General features: G+C 45.6%; 1 protein-coding gene across 2 annotated transcripts in view; it reads right to left on the bottom strand.

Moving 5' to 3' along the window:
* MYOM1 (myomesin 1) overlaps positions 1-6830 on the bottom strand; it is a 198613-nt gene extending 191783 nt beyond the window's left edge. For both annotated transcript variants that reach the window (XM_069731145.1, XM_069731146.1), the window contains exon 1: positions 6692-6830. The gene's annotated coding sequence lies outside the window, so the exon portion shown is untranslated. The remainder of the gene's footprint in view (positions 1-6691) is intronic.
* Positions 6831-12928: the final 6098 nt, after the last annotated feature.

Raw genomic sequence — 12928 nt, 5'->3', positions numbered from 1 at the left:
TGAGGGAGAACGTCGATAAGGGATGAAAAATAGTTAGTAACCATACTGGACAAATGTCTCCTGTCACTTTGAATTGATGCTGCAGTACCTGTCCTGTCTGCGGTCATAGCAAAATCACTCCACAACCTGGTCAGAAAACCCCTCTGGCCAACGCCACTTCTGATTTCTGCCCCTCTAACACCTCTGGTCTGCTGGCCCCTGCAGCTCGTGTTAGAACGATCACGGGCGCTGTGTGCAGGGAATGCCAGAAGCAAACGGTCAATAAGAGTTGATTGTTTGGTTGCTAATATTAGTTCCAAGTTCTCATGTGGCATTATATTTTGCAATTTGCCTTTATAGCGAGGATCAAGGAGGCAGGCCAACCAGTAATCGTCATCGTTCATCATTTTTGTTATGCGTGTGTCCCTTTTGAGGATACATAAGGCATAATCCGCCATGTGGCCCAAAGTTCCAGTTCTCAAATCTGTGGTTGTGCTTGGTTGAGGGGCAGTTTCAGGCAAATCCACGTCACTTGTGTCCCTCCAAAAACCAGAACCCGGCCTTGCCGCGCCAACAATTTCCACTGGCCCCGGAAAAGCTTCCTCATTAAAAATATAATCATCCCCATCATCCTCCTCGTCCTCCTCCTCCTGTTCGCCCACTACCTCGTCCTGTACACTGCCCTGGCCAGACAATGGCTGACTGTCATCAAGGCTTTCCTCTTCCTCAGCTGCAGACGCCTGATCCTTTATGTGCGTCAAACTTTGCATCAGCAGACGCATTAGGGGGATGCTCATGCTTATTATGGCGTTGTCTGCACTAACCAGCCGTGTGCATTCCTCAAAACACTGAAGGACTTGACACATGTCTTGAATCTTCGACCACTGCACACCTGACAACTCCATGTCTGCCATCCTACTGCCTGCCCGTGTATGTGTATCCTCCCACAAAAACATAACAGCCCGCCTCTGTTCACACAGTCTCTGAAGCATGTGCAGTGTTGAGTTCCACCTTGTTGCAATGTCTATGATTAGGCGATGCTGGGGAAGGTTCAAAGAACGCTGATAGGTCTGCATACGGCTGGAGTGTACGGGCGAACGGCGGATATGTGAGCAAAGTCCACGCACTTTGAGGAGCAGGTCGGATAACCCCGGATAACTTTTCAGGAAGCACTGCACCACCAGGTTTAAGGTGTGAGCCAGGCAAGGAATGTGTTTCAGTTGGGAAAGGGAGATGGCAGCCATGAAATTCCTTCCGTTATCACTCACTACCTTGCCTGCCTCAAGATCTACAGTGCCCAGCCACGACTGCGTTTCTTTCTGCAAGAACTCGGACAGAACTTCAGCGGTGTGTCTGTTGTCACCCAAACACTTCATAGCCAATACAGCCTGCTGACGTTTGCCAGTAGCTGCCCCATAATGGGAGACCTGGTGTGCAACAGTGGCAGCTGCGGATGGAGTGGTTGTGCGACTGCGGTCTGTGGACGAGGTCTCGCTTCTGCAGGAGGACGAGGAGGAGGAGGAGGGGGTGCGAACGGCTACAGCCAACTGTTTCCTAGACCGTGGGCTAGGCAGAACTGTCCCAAACTTGCTGTCCCCTGTGGACCCTGCATCCACCACATTTACCCAGTGTGCCGTGATGGACACGTAACGTCCCTGGCCATGCCTACTGGTCCATGCATCTGTTGTCAGGTGCACCTTTGTGCTCACAGATTGCCTGAGTGCATGGACGATGCGCTCTTTAACATGCTGGTGGAGGGCTGGGAAGGCTTTTCTGGAAAAAAAGTGTCGACTGGGTAGCTCGTAGCGTGGTACAGCGTAGTCCATCAGGGCTTTGAAAGCTTCGCTTTCAACTAACCGGTAGGGCATCATCTCTAACGAGATTAGTCTAGCTATGTGGGCGTTCAAACCCTGTGTACGCGGATGCGAGGCTAAGTACTTCCTTTTTCTAACCATAGTCTCATGTAGGGTGAGCTGGACTGGAGAGCTGGAGATCGTGGAACTAGCGGGGGTGCCGGTGGACATGGCAGACTGAGAGACGGTGGGAGATGGTATTGTTGCCGCCGGTGCCCTAGATGCAGTGTTTCCTACTACGAAACTGGTGATTCCCTGACCCTGACTGCTTTGGCTTGGCAAAGAAACCTGCACAGATACTGCAGGTGGTGCAGAAAATGGTGGCCCTACACTGCCGGAAGGGATGTTGCGTTGATGACTAGCTTCATTGGCCGAGGGTGCTACAACCTTAAGGGACGTTTGGTAGTTAGTCCAAGCTTGCAAATGCATGGTGGTTAAATGTCTATGCATGCAACTTGTATTGAGACTTTTCAGATTCTGCCCTCTGCTTAAGGTAGTTGAACATTTTTGACAGATGACTTTGCGCTGATCAATTGGATGTTGTTTAAAAAAATGCCAGACTGCACTCTTTCTAGCATCGGATACCTTTTCAGGCATTGCAGACTGAGCTTTAACCGGATGGCCACGCTGTACTCCAACAGGTTTTGACTTTGCCACGCGTTTTGGGCAAGATACGGGCCCGGCAGATGGAACCTGTTGCGATGTTGATGCCTGCTGCGGCCCCTCCTCCTCCGCTTCAGAATTGCTGCCGCCTGCACCCTGTTCCCCCAATGGCTGCCAATCGGGGTCAAGAACTGGGTCATCTATTACCTCTTCTTGTAGCTCGTGTGCAACTTTGTCTGTGTCACCGTGTCGGTCGGTGGTATAGCGTTCGTGATGGGGCAACATAGTCTCATCAGGGTCTGATTCTTGATCAGCACCCTGCGAGGGCAATGTTGTGGTCTGAGTCAAAGGACCAGCATAGTAGTCTGGCTGTGGCTGTGCATCAGTGCACTCCATGTCAGATTCAACTTGTAATGGGCATGGACTGTTAACTGCTTCACTTTCTAAGCCAGGGACGGTATGTGTAAAGAGCTCCATGGAGTAACCCGTTGTGTCGCCTGCTGCATTCTTCTCTGTTGTTGTTTTTGCTGAAGAGGACAAGGAAGCGACTTGTCCCTGACCATGAACATCCACTAACGACGCGCTGCTTTTACTTTTACCAGTTTCACGAGAGGAGGCAAAAGAGCTAGAGGCTGAGTCAGCAAGATAAGCCAAAACTTGCTCTTGCTGCTCCGGCTTTAAAAGCGGTTTTCCTACTCCCAGAAAAGGGAGCGTTCGAGGCCTTGTGTAGCCAGACGACGAACCTGGCTCCACAGCTCCAGACTTAGGTGCAATATTTTTTTTCCCACGACCACCTGATGCTCCACCACTACCACTACCCTCATTACCAGCTGACAATGAACGCCCCCGGCCACGACCTCTTCCACCAGACTTCCTCATTGTTTTAAAAACGTTACCAAACTAACGGTATTTGTTGCTGTCACACAACTTACACGGTGAGCTATAACTTCAGTATGATTTAGCTACCCCTTTACAGGTGGGTGAGACCACAACGAAAATCAGGCACAATGTTACACACTCTGTTGTTGGTGGCAACAAATGAGAGAGATGCCACACACGCAAGACTGTCACTGAAGCGCAAATGTAAATATTAATCTCCCACTGATTTGTTTTTTTTTTTTTAACAGGGAGACTTTAGAAAAAAAAAAATAATAAAAAAAAATGATTTTTTAAGGAAGAATTTATAAACCAAATAAAATGAAATGATTGTTTCAGGGAGAATTTAGAAAACAAATTAAAAAAAAATAGGCTTTCTATGGCCCACTGAGTGAGAGAGGACGCACACAGGAGTCAGGAGTGGCACACAAGCCCAGAGGCCAATATTTATCTCCCACTGATTGATTTAGTGATTTTTTCCGGTAGATTTTGGAACCCAAATCAAGCAAAAAAATAAATAGGCTTTCTATGGCCCACAATTGGAGAGAGAGAGAGAGATGGCACACCCAGGAGTCAAGACTGGCACACAAGCAGAAAGGGCAATATTAATCTCCCACTGATTTGATTTTTTTTTTTTTCAGGGAGACTTTAGAAAAAAAATACAAAAAAATGAATTTTTCAGGAAGAATTTAGAAACAAAATAAAATAAAATGATTTTTTCAGGGAGAATTTAGAAAACAAATAAAACAAAAAATAGGCTTTCTAGGGCCCACTGAGTGAGAGATGACGCACACAGGAGTCAGGAGTGGCACACAAGCCCAGAGGCCAATATTTATCTCCCACTGATTGATTTATTGATTTTTTCAGGTAGAATTTAGAACCCAAATCAACCCAAAAAATAAATAGGCTTTCTATGGCCCACTATTTGTGAGAGAGATGGCACGCTCAGGACTGGCACACAAGCCCAGAGGCCAATATTAATCTCCCACTGATTGATTTATTGCTTTTTTCAGGTAGAATTTAGAACCCAAATCAACCCAAAAAATAAATAGGCTTTCTATGGCCCACTATTTGTGAGAGAGATGGCACGCTCAGGACTGGCACACAAGCCCAGAGGCCAATATTAATCTCCCACTTTTTTTTTTTTCCCAGGGAAAATTTATAAACCCAATAAAAAAAATAATAAATAGGCTTTCTATGGCCCACTATCTGAGAGAGAGAGATGGCACGCTTAGGACTGGCACACAAGCCCAAAGGCCAATATTAATCTCCCACTGATTGATTTATTGATTTTTTCAGGTAGAATTTAGAACCCAAATCAAGCAAAAAAATTAATAGGCTTTCTATGGCCCACTGAGTGAGAGATGGCACACACAGGAGTCAGGAGTGGCACACAAGCCCTGAGGCCAATATTTTTCTCCCACTGATTGATGTTGTGATTTTTTCAGGTAGATTTTGGAACCCAAATCAAGCAAAAAAATAAATAGGCTTTCTATGGCCCACTGAGTGAGAGATGGCACACACAGGAGTAAGGAGTGGCACACAAGCCCTGAGGCCAATATTTTTCTCCCACTGATTGATGTAGTGATTTTTTCAGGTAGATTTTAGAACCCAAATCAAGCAAAAAAATTAATAGGCTTTCTATGGCCCACTGAGTGAGAGATGGCACACACAGGAGTCAGGAGTGGCACACACGCCCTGAGGCCAATATTTTTCTCCCACTGATTGATGTAGTGATTTTTTCAGGTAGATTTTAGAACCCAAATCAAGCAAAAAAATAAATAGGCTTTCTATGGCCCACTGAGTGAGAGATGGATGTCACTCTAGCAGAAATGCCAATCTTAATCTCCCACAAAAAAAAAAAAAAAAAAAAGGAACTGTCCTTCAATTACTATCTCCCTGCAGTAATCTCAGCCAGGTATGGCAGGCAGCAATAAGGAGTGGACTGATGCACAAATTAAATAAAAAGTGTGGACAAACAAACAAGATAGCTGTGCAGAAAGGAAGGAACAAGAGGATTTGTGCTTTGAAAAAAGCAGTTGGTTTGCACAGCGGCGTACACACAGCAATGCAGCTATCAGGGAGCCTTCTAGGGCAGCCCAATGAGCTACAGCGCTGAGGAAAAAAAAAAAAATGTAGCTTCCACTATCCCTGCACACCGAAGGTGGTGTTGGGCAGTGGAAATCGCTACAGCACAAGTGGTTTGGTGGTTAATGGACCCTGCCTAACGCTATCCCTGCTTCTGACGAAGCGGCAGCAACCTCTCCCTAAGCTCAGATCAGCAGCAGTAACATGGCGGTCGGCGGGAACGCCCCTTTATAGCCCCTGTGACGCCGCGGACAGCAAGCCAATCACTGCAATGCCCTTCTCTAAGATGGTGGGGACCAGGACCTATGTCATCACGCTGCCCACACTCTGCGTTTACCTTCATTGGCTGAGAAATGGCGCTTTTCGCGTCATTGAAACGCGACTTTGGCGCGAAAGTCGCGTACTGCATGGCCGACTCCGCACAGGGGTCGGATCGGGTTTCATGAAACCCGACTTTGCCAAAAGTCGGCGACTTTTGAAAATGAACGACCCGTTTCGCTCAACCCTAGTTACATTATATCCTCATATCCAATAATATCACACATCCATTAGCCTGGAACACCCTCAGCATCAGCTCTCAGCCCAGTGGATTAAATTTGCACTATGGGATATGGAGTATTTCAATGTCATCAAATCAAAACCCTCTTTTCGTATCGACAAAATAGTTGCAGTATCTTTAACGGTCAAGCCTCAGAGTTACTTATTGACTTATTGACTACAAAAGCTATTCAAAATTATGGAACAAAAATGTTGGCTTGCAGTAAGATTACAGATCTAGTCTAATATCATTCCAATCCTGTAAATATAATGGGCAAGAGCGAGGAGCCCAATTTTGTATATAGGAATCTCTATAAAATGTTATGATATATTTTTGCTAAGATAAAAGTAATCAGTAAAAAAAAACATACAACAGTAAGACGAACAAAAATGAGACAGAAATCTTCAACATGAATCGGAGAGGAATTCATTTTAGTTTTAGCCAAATACACTCAAGCCACACGGTCTTCACACGAGCTCATACCACACTGTTAGTTTAGCTGTACAATGAAGCTCTGTACAAAGCAACCAACAAAGAAGATTAGTTCCATCATGTTAACGACATTTAGTAAGTATGAGCCCATACTGAATAACGCTATATAATACGGGCAGACTTTGGAGTACCAGGTTACTGTCACTGGATAAGGGGTACACTATCCACAGCGACGTTCGGTGCTCTAGATCTCAGCAGCCATTAGAGCTAATTATTTTGGGCATGTGAGACAAGTGTGTCATATCTAACAGTTCACACTTACCTCAAGGCAGGAAGTTCTCTCACAATATGGGTAAAATCTATGGGGAAAATCCAGAATCCAATAATAAGATTGAAGAGACAAGTACTAGGACCTGGACATAGGAGTCCAGTGCAAAAATGAAGCCTGGTGTCACTGGAATGTCCGAGCCCCAGTCCGAGCCATTTATGGACACATGTCATGATAAATATAGCAGCATGGGGAGGGAGAGAGCCTGACACAAGCTGCTATCTCTTCATAGCCACTTATACGCTCATACAAGACGCTATAGTTTAACTATTCATGTCTCATCCACAACCAATCCTCTCCAGGACACGTGCCGCACGGCATTACAACGAATAACTCTCTAGATACTGATTGATTTTTCCTAGCACTGTCTGGCTCCATGTGCTAGGGATATTGTAGCTGACTAACTGTATATTAGAAAGTTTTTAGCACTTCTCATGAGGATTGTCTACTGTAATACCCACACTGCGCTGGGTCCTAGTGTGTAGGCCATAAAATAGTGATCCTGCATGAGCAAAACGTTTATAGAACAGCTTTTAACTTTTACTGAAGGTCACTTAGACATGTAGGCTGAGAAAGCGATTTCAGACCCTGAAAATGAACTGTTATATGGAAATAATCCATAATGGTCATTAATAATTAAATTAACATATATACAAATGGGGATTGGCCTGCCATGATGTGTAAAGTCTTCTAATATTCTCTATTTCTCGCCTATGAGGAGAGGAGGGAGCCAGAGAGAGCCGGCGAGTCCTCTGTATTCTGTACTAGGTGCCGTTAACCAAATGACATAATACACAATATTTATGCAATATATGGTCTGTGATGTTTGGGCTAATATTACAGCGGACCTATCTCCATATTATGCTATAAGGAGCTCTCCACTGTTCTAAAATTTTAAGTTATCGGGGACCAGAGAGGTGTAAGAATGAAAGCAAAAAAAATGTAGACCCCCTTCCTGCAGGATTTGTATTCCATCCGTATAGATTCCGTAGTGTGTCTCCCACCAGTATCCTAGCACCAACATTTGGCAGTGGGTATCACGTAACAGCTACAGCCAGGAAAGGAACAAGCTGTTCATACAGAATGTATAGGCTGCATTTGATCAGTAGCCAATGATTGGCTGCAGCGGTCAGGCGACACCGCCTAACTGATGTTGACGCCAGGAAAGTGTGATGGACACAGTATAGAGTGATGATTAACGACATTAGTTTAAAGTGCACTGAAAAAGTATTCATACGGCATAAACTTTTCTACATTTTTTCCACATTACACCAACAAATTTAAATGTATTTTATGGAGATTTTATGTGATATATCAACATAAAGTACTGTATTTAAAGGATACTTCCATGCAGGGCCGGACTGGCCATCGGGCATTTCTGGCAAATGCCAGAAGGGCCGGTGGCAATCATGGGCCGCTCGCCAGCGCCGACTCCCCCCCGCCGCCGCATTCAACTATACCGGCGTCTATGACGCCGCTACAGTTGAATGCAATGATGGAGGAGAGAGCGTCCGCTGTCGCTCCCTCTCACATCATTCCCCACTCTGCCTCTGACACTGCGGGTGCGCGATGACGTCATATCATCGCGCACCTGCTGTGTGTCGGGTGTTGTGAGTTCTGTTTTTGGGCTCCCTCTGGTGGTTACTGATGGTACTGGGTGACTTGTGTTCTCTGCGGTCTCTGGTCTCCACCTGTTCCATCAGGTTATGGGAGTTTCCTATTTAACCTGGCTTTTTTGTCATTTCCTCGCCGGCTATCAATGTAATCAGCGTGTCTTTTCTCCTCTGCTCCCTGCGTCTGTTATCTTCAGGACAAGCTAAGTTTTGATTTTCCTGTTCCACGTTTTGCTTTATTTTTTGTCTTAGTCCAGCTTGCAGATATGTGATTCCTTGCTGCTGGTAGCTCTAGTGGGCTGAAATTACTCCTCATGTTCCATGAGTTGGCACATGAGTTCAAGTAATTTCAGGATGGTTTTTTGAAGGGTTTTTCGCTGACCGCGCAGTTCACTTTTGTATCCTCTGCTATCTAGCTTTAGCGGGCCTCATTTTTGCTGATTCTATTTTCATAACTACGTATGTGCTTTCCTCTCATTTCACCGTTATTACATGTGGGGGGCTGCTTTTTCTGTGCGGTGTTTCTCTGGAGGCAAGTGAGGTCTGTGTTTCTTCTGATAGGGGAAGTTAATCCTTAGGCTGGCGCGAGACGTCTAGGAATCTTCGTAGGCACGTTCCCCGGCTACTGCTAGTTGTGTGTTTAGGTTCAGGATCGCGGTCAGCTCAGGTTCCATCACCCTAGAGCTTGTTTTGTTTTTGTGCTTGTCCTTTTGTGATCCCCTGCCATTGGGATCATGACAGTATAGCCGGCCTAAAGAAAAAAAAAATTGGTCATCGTTTTGGCTGAAGTAGGAGGAAAATTAGTCTGAGGAAGTTTTTTTTTTTTTTTTTTCCTCCTCTTAATCCTTGAATGGCTCTGACCTCAGCTGTTTATCATGGATGTCCAGAGTTTGGCTTCCAGCCTGAATAATCTTGCTGCTAAGGTTCAAAATATACAAGATTTTGTTGTACATACGCCTATGTCGGAACCTAGAATTCCTATTCCAGAGTTTTTTTCTGGAGATAGATCTAGTTTTCTGAATTTTAGGAACAGTTGCAGGTTGTTTCTTTCCTTGAAATCTCGCTCCTCTGGAGACCCTGCTCAGCAGGTCAAGATTGTTATATCTTTCCTGCGGGGTGACCCTCAGAATTGGGCATTTGCATTGGCACCAGGGGATCCTGCGTTGCTCAATGTGGATGCGTTTTTTCTGGAATTGGGTTTGCTCTATGAGGAACCTAACCTAGAGATTCAGGCTGAAAAAGCTTTATTGGCTCTCTCTCAGGGGCAAGATGAAGCAGAAATATATTGTCAGAAATTTCGGAAATGGTCGGTGCTTACTCAGTGGAATGAGTGCGCTCTGGCTGCAAAATTCAGAGATGGCCTTTCTGAGGCCATTAAAGACGTTATGGTGGGGTTCCCGGCGCCTACAGGTCTGAATGAGTCCATGACTATGGCTATTCAGATTGATCGGCATTTACGGGAGCGCAAACCTGTGCACCATTTGGCGGTGTCTTCTGAACAGGCACCTGAGATAATGCAATGTGATAGAATTCAGTCCAGAAGTGAACGGCAAGATTATAGGCGGAAAAATGGATTGTGTTTTTATTGTGGTGATTCAGCTCATGTTATATCAGCATGCTCTAAACGCACAAAAAAGGTTGATAAGCCTGTTGCCATTGGTACTTTACAGTCTAAGTTCATTCTGTCTGTGACGCTGATTTGTTCATTATCATCCATTTCCGTCGATGCCTATGTGGATTCAGGCGCTGCCCTGAGTCTTATGGATTGGTCATTTGCCAATCGCTGTGGGTTTAGTCTGGAACCTCTGGAAGTTCCTATTCCTTTGAAAGGAATTGACTCTACACCTTTGGCTATGAATAAACCTCAGTACTGGACACAAGTGACCATGCGTATGACTCCCGTTCATCAGGAGGTGATTCGCTTCCTGGTACTGTATAATTTACATGATGTCTTAGTGCTTGGTCTGCCATGGTTACAAACTCATAACCCAGTCCTGGACTGGAAAACAATGTCTGTGTTAAGCTGGGGATGTCAGGGGGTTCATGATAATGCATCTCCGATTTCTATCGCTTCATCTACTCCTTCTGAGGTTCCGGTATTTCTGTCTGATTATCGGGAGGTTTTTGAGGAGCCTAAGCTCAGTTCGCTTCCTCCTCACAGGGATTGCGATTGTGCTATAGATTTGATTCCTGGCAGTAAATTCCCTAAAGGTCGTTTGTTCAATCTGTCAGTGCCAGAGCATACTGCTATGCAGAATTATGTTAAGGAGTCCTTGGAAAAGGGACATATCCGTCCATCTTTGTCCACTTTGGGAGCAGGTTTTTTTTTTTGTGGCCAAAAAGGATGGTTCCTTGAGGCCTTGCATAGATTGTCTTTTGAATAAGATTACAGTCAAATATCAGTATCCTTTGCCATTGTTGACTGATTTGTTCGCTCGCATTAAGGGGGCTAAATGGTTCACTAAGATTGATCTTCGGGGTGCGTATAATCTTGTGCGGATAAGGCAGGGTGATGAGTGGAAAACCGCATTTAATACGCCTGAGGGCCATTTCGAGTATTTGGTGATGCCTTTTGGACTTTCTAATGCTCCTTCTGTCTTCCAGTCTTTTATGCACGATATTTTCCGTGAATATCTGGATAAATTTATTATCGTGTATTTGGATGATGTTTTGGTTTTTTCTGATGACTGGGAGTCTCATGTTCAGCAAGTCAGGAAGGTGTTTCAGGTTCTGCGGGCCAATTCTTTGTTTGTAAAGGGTTCTAAATGTCTCTTTGGAGTCCAGAAGATTTCTTTTTTGGGGTATATTTTTTCCCCTTCTACTATTGAGATGGATCCCGTCAAGGTTCAGGCTATTTGTGACTGGACGCAGCCTACATCTCTTAAGAGTATACAGAAGTTCTTAGGCTTTGCTAATTTTTATCGTCGCTTCATAACTAATTTTTCTAGTGTTGTTAAGCCTTTGACGGATTTGACTAAAAAGGGTGCTGATGTTACTGATTGGTCTCCTGCGGCTGTGGAGGCCTTTCAGGAACTTAGGCGCCGGTTTTCTTCGGCTCCTGTGTTGTGTCAGCCAGATACGTCGCTTCCTTTTCAGGTTGAGGTTGATGCTTCCGAGATCGGAGCGGGGGCGGTTTTGTCACAGAGAAGCTCCGATGGCTCAGTGATGAAGCCATGTGCGTTCTTTTCTAGAAAATTTTCGCCCGCTGAACGGAATTATGATGTTGGTAATCGGGAGCTTTTGGCCATGAAGTGGGCATTTGAGGAGTGGCGTCATTGGCTTGAGGGTGCTAGACATCGTGTGGTGGTCTTGACTGATCACAAAAATCTGATGTACCTTGAGTCTGCCAAGCGTCTGAATCCTAGACAGGCTCGTTGGTCACTGTTTTTCTCCCGTTTCAATTTTGTGGTTTCGTACCTGCCAGGTTCAAAGAATGTGAAGGCGGATGCTCTTTCTAGGAGTTTTGTGCCTGACTCCCCTGGAAATTCGGAGCCCACTGGTATCCTTAGGGATGGGGTGATTTTGTCGGCTGTCGCCCCAGACTTGCGATGTGCTTTGCAGGAGTTTCAGGCGGATAAACCTGATCGTTGTCCGCCGGAAAGACGGTTTGTTCCGGATAATTGGACCAGTAGAGTCATCTCCGAGGTCCATTCTTCTGTGTTGGCAGGTCATCCCGGAATATTTGGTACTAGAGACTTGGTTGCCAGGTCTTTTTGGTGGCCTTCCTTGTCGAGGGATGTGCGTTCTTTCGTGCAGTCTTGTGGAGTTTGCGCTCGAGCTAAGCCTTGCTGTTCTCGGGCCAGTGGATTGTTGTCACCTTTGCCTATCCCGAAGAGACCTTGGACGCACATTTCCATGGACTTTATTTCGGATCTCCCTGTCTCTCAAAAAATGTCCGTCATATGGGTTGTGTGTGACCGCTTTTCTAAGATGGTTCATCTGGTACCCTTGCCTAAGTTACCTTCCTCCTCTGAGTTGGTCCCTCTGTTTTTTCAAAACGTGGTCTGTTTGCATGGCATTCCGGAGAACATCGTTTCTGACAGGGGATCCCAGTTTGTGTCTAGATTTTGGCGGACGTTCTGTGCTAAGATGGGCATTGATTTGTCCTTTTCGTCTGCATTCCATCCCCAGACGAATGGCCAGACGGAACGAACTAATCAGACTTTAGAAACTTATTTAAGGTGTTTTGTTTCTGCTGATCAAGATGACTGGGTTTCCTTTTTGCCGCTTGCCGAGTTTGCCCTTAATAATCGGGCTAGTTCTGCTACCTTGGTTTCTCCTTTCTTTTGTAATTCGGGTTTCATCCTCGTTTTTCCTCTGGTCAGGTGGAGCCTTCTGATTGTCCTGGAGTGGACATGGTGGTGGATAGGTGGCATCGGATTTGGAGTCATGTGGTGGACAATTTGAAGTTGTCCCAGGAGAGGGCTCAGCAGTTTGCTAATCGCCGTCGCCGCGTGGGTCCTCGACTTCTTGTTGGGGACTTGGTGTGGTTGTCTTCTCGTTTTGTTCCTATGAAGGTCTCTTCTCCTAAGTTCAAGCCTCGGTTCATCGGTCCCTATAGGATCTTGGAAATTCTTAACCCTGTGTCGTTTCGTTTGGATCTTCCGGCATCGTTTGC

Source organism: Ranitomeya imitator, chromosome 6 (genome assembly GCF_032444005.1).
Source record: "Ranitomeya imitator isolate aRanImi1 chromosome 6, aRanImi1.pri, whole genome shotgun sequence".
Taxonomy (NCBI): Eukaryota; Metazoa; Chordata; class Amphibia; order Anura; family Dendrobatidae; genus Ranitomeya; species Ranitomeya imitator.
The sequence above is the reverse complement of the archived record's forward strand: the minus strand, read 5'-3'. Positions and strand labels throughout refer to the sequence as shown.